The 12222-nt window shown below is 36.9% G+C and overlaps 1 protein-coding gene across 1 annotated transcript in view; it reads left to right on the forward strand.

Moving 5' to 3' along the window:
- Positions 1-5269: 5269 nt before the first annotated feature.
- The window catches only part of IQCM (IQ motif containing M), a 474138-nt gene continuing 467185 nt past the window's right edge, over positions 5270-12222 (forward strand). The window contains exon 1 of the mRNA XM_043567775.1: positions 5270-5513. The gene's annotated coding sequence lies outside the window, so the exon portion shown is untranslated. The remainder of the gene's footprint in view (positions 5514-12222) is intronic.

Genomic DNA, 12222 nt, shown 5'->3' on the forward strand with positions numbered 1-12222 from the left:
GGGTTCAGACTGTGAGGGAATCCTCTGGCTGGACAATTTTAAGGAGGTAGAGTTCTCCTGGAACTGACAGTCTGTCCATCTCCTCCTGTCCCTTCTGCCAAGTCTGGCACTGCTGTTGAATAGCACGTAGGGGTGCTTCGTGTGCCTAGAGGAGAGAGTCTACAGGCCACTCAGCAGGAGGCCAAGGTGAGACAAGACCAGAGGAAGCCTTCTGATAGGACTCTTATCCTGGTGCATTCTCTCCACCTTGACTTTTTGCAAACTGGGAGGCATTAGGCCTGGACTCTGATGGCATTTGCAGTGATCCTGAGGACAGAACTTGGTCATCAGACCCATAGAGCTCTGTGTCTGTTTTTCTCCTTCCACTCCAATGCCTGTATTGTGCCAGTCTCCCTCAAATTTGTCCCAATAGAATTGCCTGTCCGAGGGCTTGCCAATTTTGAGAAGGCCTTCCTTCTCCAGGAAAGATTCTTTGTTAGAGCAATAGAAAAGAACTTCATGTTCTATTTTATTGCCATAATACAGAAATTGGAGGATTACAAAAGAAGCCAAAATGATTCCCTCTTTTTTATCTGCTAGTCAACGCAATGCTAAGTAGTATATGTACACTGACCATATTGGGCCTGGACTTTGATGTCATTTGCAGTGATATTGAGTCATGCAGAGCAGTGTGCCTTCCTCTGGGACAGGGTAGATGATCGTGGGGGTTTTCTTTCCTTTCTTGCTAACTTTCTGCAGACCCTACCGGGCTACCCTACCAAGGAATGGGGGTATTTGGCAAAGTAGGAGTTAATTGTCTCATAAAAAACTTGCCTTGCAAGCAGAAATTATGGTCTCAGGGGACATCTAGACACAAATTTCTTACCTTATTAGGGACACTGTAGAATGTGAGTGGAGACAGTGAGGCAGAGAAAGAGAAAAACAACAACAACAATGTAAGGATGTGTTATTAAGGTTGCTGCTATAGGCAGTGAGGGCACTGTTCTATCTGAACCTCTGAGAAGTGTGCAGAGTGTTTCTCAGAATTGTCTGCCCTAAGAACAGGAGACTAGAGCAGAATCCATGGGCTTCCTTTACCCATTCGTTGAGAGTTGGCCTCTGAGGTGTTGACTCCTCTCCACTCCTCAATAGGTCTGAATCCCCCTGTTCAGGGCAAAGTTTCTGGATGCTTTCACTTTCTGCTTTTGCCTTTGGTTTTCTAATTCATACCTGAGCGTATTTCCTAATTTCTGTGCTTTGTCTGCTGTTTCCAGACCTTGTGTTTGTACTCCCTGCTAATGTCAAAATTGGCTTCTTCAGTTTTAATTCTTTACACTCCCAGATATTGTACGGGAAAAAAAAAATAAAACCAAAAACCATCTATGATGTTGTGTTGGTGTTGTATACTTGCTTTGGCCATCCCACTCATTCAAGCTTGACTTTCTTAGAACCCAGTTCTGCTGTTCATATTTGCTTCCTTGCTGAAACTTTGGTCCTCTCCCAAACCTCTGCTTGGAAAACCGGATACTAGCCTAGTAAGGAAAGGTAAGGTGCTAAAGGGAAGATGTGTCTGTAAGAATGGTTAACCCTGGCTTGCAAGCTCTTAAGGGATACCTTGACGGGAAGCCAGCATTCAGGACTCATTATGGATAGAACTCACTCTGTGCCCATTAATGCTTACTCTTGGGCTTTCTTTTGTTTCTAGTACATCTCTAGGTTCCATGCCTCCAATTTTCTGCCTGTAACCTGTGTAAATTCTTAAATTTCTTTGACCTTTAGTTCCTGCAGCTATAAAATGAGAATACTAATAGATAATTATAGAACCACCTTAATTGGATTATTGTGTCTGGCATATTAGCTGCTAGTGTTAGAATCTTGAGTTTTCCAATGGACTCATTTCCCACCCAGCAATCAGAAAAGGTCCATAGTGGTTGTTCTCTGGGATTTCATCAAACTCAGGGCCAGAAAGGTGTGTGGCACCCAATATGCTGGCTTCTGCCTACCTTTTGTCTTTGTTCTTTGTCTTCTGACATAGAAATCCATAATAATAACTTTGACTTTGTCAGACAGTTAATAACACCATACACTTTCTCATATGTTTCCGACTGTTTACATATATTGGCTCATATAATATTTCTGGAAGTTAGATTTTATAAACTCTATTTTATAGCTTAAAACCAAAACCCAACTGAAAATTAAAACAAACAAAACAAAAAAAATAACAGCAAAACCCAGAGGCTGTGAGTGATTACAAGCTAGCCTAAAGTTTTACATCCAAGAATTCCAATCAGGATCCCAATTCAGGCTTTCAGTTTTTTTTTTTTTTTTAAGTATATTTATTTATTTTTGAGAGAGATAAAGGGAGGGGGAGAGAGAGAGAGAAAGAGAGAGAAAGCGCACAAGTGGGGAAAGTCAGAGAGAGAGGGAGAGAGAGAATCCGAAGTGGGCTCTGTGCTACTCACAGATCTCGCAAACCATGAGATTAGGACCTGAGCTGAAATCAAGAGTCAGTGCTTAACTGACTGAGCTACTCAGGTGCCCCCAGGTTTTCAGTTTTAAGCAATTCTTCAAATAGTGTGCTTCTTCACTATTTTATCTTCTGGATATTTGGTCTATTGTCCTAAGACAAACAAAACAAAACAAAACAAAACAAAACAAAACAAAACAAAACAAAACCCCTCTGTTTAAATATTTTAAAAAACCTCATCATTTCTATTCTCCGTATTCTAAGCTTGGAAGCCAAGGGGAAAGTTCGGTAAATATATTACCTTGACTTGTTGCCCATTGTGGTAGCACCTTATTCCCTGTTTCCTCCATCTTGTGTTCTTGAAGGGATTTGCTATACTTTTGATTATTCTCTGAAAAGCCTAGAAAGATATCAGCATCTCTTAACCACTTTCTCCATCTTGGAAACATTTGTGGCAGCTAGGCCTTTCTCCACTAGTGGAGATCAAAATAAAACTACTTATAGAATGGAATGCTTGGGAACTTTTCTGTCTTTATTTCAACCTTGGTGACATTCCTGCTTGCTTTATTACCAGTTGGGTGTGAGGAAGTCAACCAAAAGAAATGACCAGATATAAGAGATATAGTAATTGCTGAAATGTGCAAGTTTGGAGGCTTCTGCATTTGGACCAACTCAAACTTCTATTTAGCTTTTCATTTTCAGAAAAATTCCAAGGCATTTAAGTCCTGCTTTTCTTCCATTTTTTTTAATCCACTGTTCTATTTTTCAAGTATCAGGTGTTTATAGTTTCTATACTGAGTTCTAATGTAAAAAAAAAAATCAGATGGAAACATGCATGTTCTTCATTCAGAAGTCCAAAAATTCTGAAATCTTTTTTAGAGTGTGCCCACTGTGACATAATAGTGAAAAGTTACAAGTCAGTGTTGTTGGTGAGTTATGACCAAGGTCATGGAAAACACATTGCTTTTTCTAGTGGTTGCATGATTATCAGGTCTCTGATGATAAATCTGCATCCACTGGAAATGCAGTTAACTTACCTTGGTGATTTTGATTTATTAGCCTTGCAGTGGACAAGGTTGCCCATTTGTTAGTGCTTGTTTTATATTTGAATAGCTTGGAAGCATATAAATTTGAGGCAAAGCTTAAATTTGTCTAGTATTTCATATGTTATAGAAAGCATCTGATCAGAGGACTTCAACTTCTGTTATTTTGATTGTGGTACTATTCAGTTTTTAATATAGTGAGCACATTTGATTTGCATTTTAGAGCATCTCTCTTTGTGATCAATGCTGGAGTTTCTAAGAACTGTCAGAACTATAATAAAAACATGAAAATTATAGATGAACAATCAACTTCTTTTGGAGGTTAAAAGTTAAATGTTTTAAAGGGAGGACATTGAAGAACTAGTGATTGGTAAAATGTATTCTACTTAAGCTTCTCTGTGAGCTTTTATTAAAAATTATACTTAATTTTAATTATACAGAGGAATCTTCTAGCATTGGTCTGGAAAGGCATAAAGAAGATTCTTGACTGAATGAAAGGATTAGTGACTAGAATGAGAACTTAATGATATAGTCTTTGAGTGCTGAAACGTAGAATACATTTCAGAGTTAAATTGACCATATAAGGAATTATATCCCAGCCTGAGTTCTCTTTTCTCCTTCCTTATTACAGGTTGAGGCATAGCATCTGAGGTTTGTTGTTTTTTTTTAAAATTTTTTTTAATGTTTATTTTTGAGACAGAGAGAGACAGAGCATGAATGGGGGAGGGCCAGAGAGAGGGAGACACAGAATCTGAAACAGGCTCCAGGCTCTGAATTGTCAGCAGAGAGCCCGACGCGGGGCTTGAACTCACGGACCGTGAGATCATGACCTGAGCCGAAGTCGAATGCCCAACCGACTGAGCCACCCAGGCGCCCCAGCATCTGAGGTTTTTATTGCAAGCTGAGGCCTAGCACCTAATAAGAGATTTTGAGTGTTAGTCCTTGTAGCTGGGTTTCTCAGCTTCCACAGAATAGTCATTTTGGGCAGGGTAATTGTGGGTGGCCAGGGGAGTTGTTCTGGGCATTGTAGTTATCTAGATGCTGGTGGCACTACACTCAGTTGTAATAACTGAAATTGTCTCCAGCCATTGCTAAATATTCTCTCACCCTGGGGGCAAAACTCACCCTTGACCGAGGACCACTGATGGATGTTCATGCTGCAGGAGAGAAGAATGACCCATGAGAAGGTATCTATCTCGAATCCATCAGTGTGTGTATGAAAATAAGATGCAAATCATAGTATTTAAACCATTTGCTATTAAGTGCAGTCAGGCTGAGCTAACTCTTATAAGTTTAAGCCAGTGAGAGATAATATCAGTGTTATTTCAATATTCTAGATCTGGCAACTGTGCAACATTTGATAGTTTTGCGTTTGATGTTGCATTTGACTAGAACATTGAGAATGATCAAGTTTTTTGATGTAATTTAATACTTGACATTTATAAATACTGAAGTTTTAATCATCATGGATAATTGTAACTTTATACTTACATGATAAATACTTTAAGAAATGAAAAATAAGAAATGTTCATCTTTCAGTCAACTTTTATTGATTCTTCTAAATCTTACATGCTGGAAGTGGGTTCTTCCTTTTGTGAGGTATTTTACTGTTTTCTGTGGTCAGATTTGGTATTCTCCACAAAGGAGGTTAGCCTGAATTCTTGCCTGGAATAGAAAGGCTCACCTTGTTATAAGTAGTTCTATAGTAACAGCCAATTATCATCTAGTAGATTACAAGGAAATATTCTGATTCTAGAATTCTTTGGGTGTCTAATGAAGGCAGACATATGTGAGAAGTAGGAAATAATCACAGGGTTGTCAGGGGTCTAGAAAATGAATTCAATTATTTATGACTTATTTGGAATTGGTCTTAAAAATTTTAAACAAAAATTTTAAAGGTGGATAATTATAGATTAAAAAAAGAATAAAGGAAGAATACAGGGATTAGGTACTATCAAGCTGCTGAGCTCATTATAACTTTGGGGCAGTGAATTTGTTTCTAGAAGTTGGAGCTAAGGCAAGAGGTAAGTAGTTAAGCAGTATCGATTGGGTTAAGTAGTATTCATTATCTGTTTTTTTTAAAAAAGCGTTTAAAAGCAGGGTTTTTTTTTTGTCACAAAGCTTGTCCAGAGAAACACGTTTTATTGTAGGATTTGACAAAATTATATTGATAAAGTTTTTTGTTTAGAGATGTTAAGATATATAGTCAACAATGTTTGCTGTTTTATAAGATGGAAACATGTCTGTTAGCTCTCAGAGTTTTGAGCCTTATAGGATGGAAAGCCTTCCCTTCTGTAGGCCTCAGAAGGAAGAATTCTAAGTGGAGGTTACTAATTTACCACATTGTGTGTAAAGACAATTAAGGCCTCGGGCCAGTGTCTGATTTTACATAGTATTGCAACTTCATGCTAACTCAATTATAAACTATATAATTGTAACTTTGTGAGTTGACTCACTTATTTGAGATACTTAATTTTTTTCACTTAAAAGTTGAATAATTTTGCCAAGTTAAATAACATTTAGTATTCAGTACATAATGCTGAACTATTACAACTGTTGTCAACAGAGACCAACACTTCTTTGAGAAAAAATTATGCCAGTCTCAAAGAGTAGGGCACTTCCATTGTTTTTGTTGCTTTCCTCCAAAAGTCAGTCCCATCACTAAACAATCCATGTTATTTAGATATAGATTTTTTGTGTACTCCGATGCAGACATATTTAATTTCTTGAAAGATGTGTATTGAATGGGGCATGAGAAAAATCTCAGATTTTAACTGTAATAATGTGATTCAGATTTGAAAGTGGTAATATATAGGCTCTATGTGAGCATTATACATTTATTTTTTTTTACTATTGATAGTCTCTGTCCATTTGGTCAAATGCTAATGATAGACCAAAGATGCAGGTCAGAGAAATCATTCTCAGCTGTTCCTATGTGAGGTGGAACAGAGGTGAATAAGTGATTATTAGAATAACTAGTAACTATTCTGGACACCTGGTGGATATTTGTGATTTGTTATTAAAAAAGTTATCATGGAATTCTAAAACATACTAAAAATACTATGTTTATACTTTTGAAGTGATAAAGTGTAAAAACATTACCTTGTTCATCTTTAGTAATTGCTCTGCAGACTTAAGACAATTAACTTGATATAGAAACTGGGTGGTTCTTTCCAAACAGGTTGTTAATACAATTCTAGTGATGAGATGATCATTTTCTAGAGCTGTTTCCAATACAGCATAGCCAATTATATGTTTTCAAGGGGTGGAAGTTACAAGCTTCTAATATGATTTATGATATGGAAATATCAACATAAACTATTTTGGAGTGAAGTCCTTGATCAGTATCTGATGGAAATTTGCTCTTCAGTATTTCCTCTTGGAATGTCTTGCAATTTTTAAACCTAATTCTCTGTATTTGAGAAGTTTGGGTAGTGTGTAAAGGTTTTATTCTGATGAGCATTAAAGAACCTAGGACCTAAGCTCTGTTTGATTTTCTATATCTTAAGCTTATCCAGAGAGTCTCCTGCTTATTTTTAGAAATGTGAAAGAATTCAGAAGACTCTTTTCAACTGCCTTCTCCAATTTAGGCAACTCCTTCATGAAGCCCTGGATCCCAGCATGTTCCTAATGAATTGCAGATTTCCAATTCTGGGGAGGTTTGTAATGAAGCTTTGGGGTTCTAAATGGGTCAGAGCAGATTTCGTTCTTGTCAGATTATGAGAAAATCCAACAAGCAATCTGTGCTAAAGACTCTGGAATAATAATTTTGCCACCTGCTGGTTTCTTTGTTTTTCTAGGGAGAGAAGAACATTATTGAGGACTAACCAATGAGAGTTCTTTAATGGTATTCCTTATTTAGAGATGGATCAGTTTGCTCCAGCTCGGGATAGAGATGAATCAAATAAGATTCTAATACTTTAAGTGAAGAATGTTCTGTTTGGCTTAGATATTTGATGGTATTTGGATTTGTTTTCTTCACAAAATTAAACATGGAGAAACAGCACTAAAGGGCACCCAGCTCAATTCTTTTCAAACTTCAGTCGTTCTGGTTGAAGAGATGAAAAATTCTTTTTTTTTTTTTTTTTAATTTTTTTCAACGTTTTTTATTTATTTTGGGGACAGAGAGAGACAGAGCATGAACGGAGGAGGGGCAGAGAGAGAGGGAGACACAGAATCAGAAACAGGCTCCAGGCTCCGAGCCATCAGCCCAGAGCCTGACACGGGGCTCGAACTCACGGACCGCGAGATCGTGACCTGGCTGAAGTCGGACGCTTAACCGACTGCGCCACCCAAGCGCCCCGAAGAGATGAAAAATTCTTGAGTTACTTTATTGATGATTTTCTCTCCTCTGTTTTGTCTTCCTGGAAATCCTGCTTTATAGTTGTTGACTTCCTAGACTAGTCTCCTACCTTTTGTATCTTTCCTCTGTCTCTCTTCCTTTCTCTCTCTCTTTTTCACATCTTTTTATCCTTTTGATCCTGGGTGATTGCTTCAATTTTATCTCCTAACCCTTATACTGATTTTGAAATCCTGCTTTTTAGTTTCTAATAGTTCCTTTTATGGCTGTTCTTTGACTATTTCTTATTTGTGATATTTTAGTCTTTTGATCATGGATGAGATATTTTGACTTACTGCTCTGATTTTTTTAAAAAGTTTTTTTTTTTCCCTCCCTGAATAGCCTCTGTGTCATACAAGTTGCTTCTTAAATAAGATGTTTGTTTTGGGCTCTCTTCCCTAAATGGGGGCTGAAAAGCTTTTTGGAAGCTCCGAGCATTTTAGCAAAGTCAAATTTAAGCTTTACTGTGGGAGATAGGCCATTGATTGGGTTGATCAACCTCCCTAGAGAAATGCATTCTAATCTCCTTTCTGGAGGAAGTTCTAGCTATCAGTCTTCTGGCACCAAAAAAAGAGGGTATGGGGGTGGAAGGAATATGTCTCAGCACCTTGTATCCTGTATGCACAGTTACTCAATCTCTTGTTTTCAGTAAGGTTCCCATGTCCTCAGTTGCTTGGGATTCCCCTGATTTAAAGACTTTCTGTTTTACTCTTTCTAGACCTCAGTGGGAGTGGTAGAGGGGGAAGTGGGCAGGGGTCAGGGTCATTACTCAGGAAAGTGAAATAGGGGAAGACATATAGATGTCTAGCTACTTTTCAAATAGCCTTTATCAAATCCTACTTATTTTAGGTTTCCACCTGCCTACCCCACTTTATCCTCAGTTGTAGAGAAACTGGTTGCTGAACATTGCGGAGAATCTGTTGTGTAACTATTAGTTCTTGGCTTTTCTCACTGACCCCTTAAGATTGAACTTTCTTGGGTCTGGGTGTGTATCTGCTCTCTGCCTTCCAAAACTTAGCTGCTATTGTTTTCTCTCCTATTCTTCCCCTTCCTGTGGGTTCATGTCTTTAAAAAATAGGCCAAATTAGACATTTGTTAAATATGCTCTTTTGCCCTGGGGTACCCTATTCAAAATGTACCTCTGATGAGAAGTTTTCAGAAGGCAGATTTTAAATTAATGGTGCACATTTTGGTGTAGAAGGTTTACTTAGCCATGAAGTGGAATTTACTTTTAGAGCTAAAAGGAAAAAAATATCAATTAAACTTTTCTTGTTTGGGAGATAGATATTGCAACTATGTCTTTCTTGTATGGTAGTTTTCTATTCAACCAACCAAGTGAATTTTGAAAATTAAGGCAAAGTATAATGTTTTTATGCAGTGAAAAAGTTCACCAGGGGCTAAGTAGATATTTTAATGCAGGGAAAAAGTTCACCAAAGAATAGGTATAGGTATAGCCTGACATTTCTGCAGAAGAGATTCTTGAGATGCTAATGCAGTTGACTCATAATAAGGGTCAAATTGTTGATTTTTACAACTGTTACAACAAAGTAAAATGCTAATGACTTTTGTCATGACCACAGAGGTCTGTGTGGTCATCTTGTTGTAGGGGAGGGCAAAATTTATAATTAGCTAGAGTGGAAGATCAGCTTCAGTTTATGTAGATGAAACTGGAGGCAAGAAATAAACAGTTCCTTCTCTTTGTATTTTATACCAAGGTTAAAGCAGGAAAAAAAATACTGTTAAAGCAAAAAGGGCGTTATAATTACTTCTAACCTATTTTGTCAACAATAAAGACATGTTAGCAGTTTTATTACCAGTGTTATTCCAAAGTTTTTAGATGATACTTAGCTAAATTTTAAGAGGATACTCTATAAATAATATTTGGGAAATAGGGCTTTTTACCATCACTGAATGTGTGTGTGTGTGTGTGTGTGTGTGTGTGTGTATGTGTAGATGATCTAGAAGGTAGGATTGATGAGGTGAGAGGCTGAACTTTACCTTGAAGTTTGTAGAGGTTCCTCTGCTATTATATTCTCATTTGTGTCTCCATAATATGTGGTTATATCACATATTTCTGGTGCTCACTCTCATCCTCCAATTAAAAGTTAAAAAAACATGTGATTAATCTAAAAAGAATACCTGTAGGGTCATTTCCACATGACAGAGGATTTGACCTTTGTCATAGTGATATTTGGTGTGTTTAAGGATGGCTCTTGGGATTTTGACTCCAAGTTAAAAGAAGCATTTATATTTCTCAGTTCACCCGGAGGAGTAATAAACCATACTTCAACTTCTGAAGTCTGTTTCAAAGTCAAATGTCTTCCCTTTGAGAGTACTTTGCTGCTCACTTATAAAACTGGAAAAGGGCATTTCAGTCAATGCTTTATTCTCCTAGTCAGGAACTGAGGCTGAGTTAGGTGGCCACCAACAGGGATAATTTAAGAAACCCTCAGAAGGCTCTTCTATCAAAACATATTTTCCTGGAATAAGCCTATATATTTCCCCCTACTTTTTTGAACTGTGTCAAGTTCTGTCCATTACTGATTCACTTAGATTACAGTCTCCTTTTTAAAAATAAAAATGTCCCAGGGAGGGTCAAGTAGTCTATTAATCAATCTTTCAGAATCCAGTGTGGCTTAGTTTAATTAAGTTGCTTTTCTCTAGTTAATGGACATTTTGAGGGGGTCAGAAAGAGAGAAGAAGGAAGTAATTTTGTCCCTGTGGTTCTTCAGTGTAAGGCAAACCTTAGCAGAGGGTACTAAGGTGGGCTCACTTGACATCTAAAGACCAACAAGAAGGTATGGTATGTCTGGGATTGGGAAGGTGAGCCCCAAGCCCTAGAAGATGAATGGAGAAAGAGAAATGGGAAAATGACAAACTTTGAACTTGGAAATATTGTAGGCGAGTTCATTTTCTATAATAAAGGACTTTTAGTTAATACTATTGCTTACTTTGGAGAAATGGCTTTGTATTTTTGCTTGGAATTTGTGTTATGCTTTGTGTTATGTATATTTTAATATTTTGGGAAAGAGAATATAGACCCTTACAAAGCTGTTATCAGAAAGAAGGCATAAAACATATATGGTGCTTATTCTGTCTTATTCATTAAATGTTTAATATTTAAGCAAACAAATGTTTAATTCATTTAAACATTATTCATTAAACATCCATTAACTAGAGGAAAGCAATTTAAATAAACTATTTTTATTTTAAACTTAAGGGAATAAATAATCAGGGTTATGAGACTAATTATTGTCAAAAGCAAACCAGAGATATCAGAATTATTCAGTAGGTCAATTCAGCAACTCTTTGATTGAAGGAAATAACTCAGAGATGTATTTTTTTCTTTGTGTTTTGCTATGTGGCAGGGACAATGTAATGTGGTTGTATCCTTGGTGGTTTGAAAAATATTTTAGTTTAAACTAAATTTCTTTTAGTTTAGTGTTTCTTTTTTCTTTTTTTTTTTTTTTTTTTTACGTTTGCTCTAAATTGTCAAGCCTTTGAAATATAATCTATTTTAGGAATTATTGGGCTTGTTCGTATGGAATAGCATATGTGAGTAGAAAAGCAAGTGAATTTAGGGTTGCCTGGGTGGCTCAGTCTGTTAAGCACCTGACTTGGGCTCAGGCCACGATCTCACCTGCTTCAGATTCTGTGTCTTCCTCTCTCTGCCCCTCCCCCACTTATACTCTGTCTCTCTCTTGCTCTGTCTCTGAAAAATAAACATAAAAAAAAAAAGAAAGCTGATTTTTTTCCTTGGTTAGTCACACCAATGGGAAGCTGACAGCTATACTAGATTCCAGATACCACCTACCACTTTTGAGTTTTTATCTCAATTACAAATATATTACTATGAAGAAACCAATGATGTCATTCATAGCAGTTGAGCAAAATCAAATCTGAAAGGTCAGAAGCTAAAGCTGCATGTGTAATAGTAACTATAGTAGAAAGTGATGTTTAAAATAATTAAAGTGTTATCCATATATTCTTTATCACTTCTGAACTCTCAATGTAGTACTCTTTCTTCTGCATTGTGCAGTCTAGAAGTTAAGTTCATTGAAAGAATTTTTAAAATTCAAATATTGTATTTTTCAGTTTTAGAATTTCCCTTTAGTTCTTTTATAGAGTTTCCATTTATCTCCTGAATACCCCATTTTTCAATCATTGTATCTTGCTTGTGTTGGATATAGACGGTTTCTGACTTTTAATGGTTCGACTTACAGTTTCTTTTTAACTTTATGATGATGCAAAAGCCATATACATTCAGTGGAAACCATACTTTGGATTTTGAATTTTGATCTTTCCCTGAGCTAGCAATATGCAATATGATACTCTGTCATGATTCTGGGCAGTGACAACTCCAAGTCAGCCACATGATCACGAGGATAAACTTA

This window comes from Prionailurus bengalensis, chromosome B1, assembly GCF_016509475.1.
Source record: "Prionailurus bengalensis isolate Pbe53 chromosome B1, Fcat_Pben_1.1_paternal_pri, whole genome shotgun sequence".
Taxonomy (NCBI): Eukaryota; Metazoa; Chordata; class Mammalia; order Carnivora; family Felidae; genus Prionailurus; species Prionailurus bengalensis.